The sequence below is a fragment of the Trachymyrmex septentrionalis genome, unplaced genomic scaffold, assembly GCF_001594115.1.
Source record: "Trachymyrmex septentrionalis isolate Tsep2-gDNA-1 unplaced genomic scaffold, Tsep1.0 scaffold79, whole genome shotgun sequence".
NCBI classification, from domain to species: Eukaryota; Metazoa; Arthropoda; class Insecta; order Hymenoptera; family Formicidae; genus Trachymyrmex; species Trachymyrmex septentrionalis.
In genome coordinates this window covers 1078768-1080464 of record NW_017305977.1, presented here as the reverse complement: position 1 = coordinate 1080464, position 1697 = coordinate 1078768, and positions in this window count along the sequence as shown.

The following is a 1697-nucleotide window of genomic DNA, read 5'->3' as shown; positions in this document are numbered from 1 at the left end:
TGTCAGCTGTCAAACGCAGTGTGTGACATACGGTTGAAGCGTAAACAACAAGTATTTTTATCGCATTGAAAATATCGGGTTTTATTCCAAATAAACATCATTTGCGGGAAGTTTTATTGCACTAGGAAAAGTGCAGCGGAAACTTATCATTTGCTTGTGGATATTTACGGTGAGCATGCTCCATCAAATACAATTTGCAAAGAATGGTTTCGACGGTTTAAAAACGATGATTTTAACATTGAGGACAAAGAACATGGAAAACCACCCAAAAAATTTGAATTGGAAGAATCATTGGCTGAAGATTGTTGTCAAACACAATCAGAATTGGCAGCAACATTAAATGTCGATCGATCAACTGTTGCAAAACGTTTGCGAGCAATAGGAATGGTTCAAAAAGCTAGTAACTGGGTTCCACATGAATTAAAAGACAGAGACATCGAACGTCGAAAAACCATTTGTGAAATGCTGCTTCAAAGACAAGAAAGAAAAGGTTTTTTGCGAATAATTACTGGAGATAAAAAATGGATATATTATAAGAATCCAAAACGCAAAAAAGCCTGGGTGAAGTCAGGTGAAGCCGGCCCATTACAGCCAAAGAAAAATATTCATTGTGCCAAGGTTATGCTCTGTATTTGGTGGGATCAGAAAGGTGTTGTGCACTATGAGTTACTGAAACCGTCTGATACTATCACTGGCGATGTTTACCGACGACAACTAATGCGTTTGAAGGTAACTATAGAAGAAAAACGACCAGAATGGGTAAATAGGCATAGCAAATTAATTTTTCAACATGACAACGCCAGACGGCATACTGCAAAAGTTATGAAAACATATTTAAATGGACAGGACTGGGAAATGTTATCCCACCCACTATATTCGCCAGACATAGCTCCTTCAGATTACTACTTATTCCGGACGATGCAGTTAGATCTTACAGGAGAGCGATTTACTTCTTACGAAAGCATCAAAATTTGGCTTGATAATTGGATTGCCTCAAAAGACCAGGACTTCTTCATGCAAGGAATCCGTAAATTGCCTGAAAGATGGGCGAAGGTTGTAGCTGCAGATGGAGCATACTTTGAATAAATAATTATTTTATTTTCTAAACAAGCAAATGTGTTTTATTTTCACAAAAAAGGGCGGAGTCATATTCACACACCCAATACCTCAACTGCAGTCAATCTGCAAGAATTACGACATTATTTGCATCCAAGAATCGCTCTTCTACATTTTTTCTGCGCGGACTCTATGCCGTGAGAGCGGACATAACTAATCCATATGAGAGGAATCTGCATCTTAATCAAACACAATATGGTTTTCAGCACTATTGACCTGCCAAATTGGAAGGATGATTCGTTGGAGATGCTTGGTGTGGAAGTGCCTTCAGATAACGAGAAATTTACAATTATCAACATCTATCGTCATCTGAATTGCAACACTCCTGCTCAATTCTATGAAGACCTCATGAGGTTTGGAGATTCAAAAGTTAACTGCATTTTTATTGGGAATTACAATGCTCATCACTCCCACTGGGGCTGCTCAAACACGGATCACGCCGGAAAACTGGTTCTAGCATTAATAGAGAATCATTATGCTTGCATTCTTAACGATCAGCGACCCACGTTGTTTCTCCCATCTAACTCTGGTCTGTCAGTTATAGACTTGACTATAGCCACCGCTAATATGGCTCCCCTGTG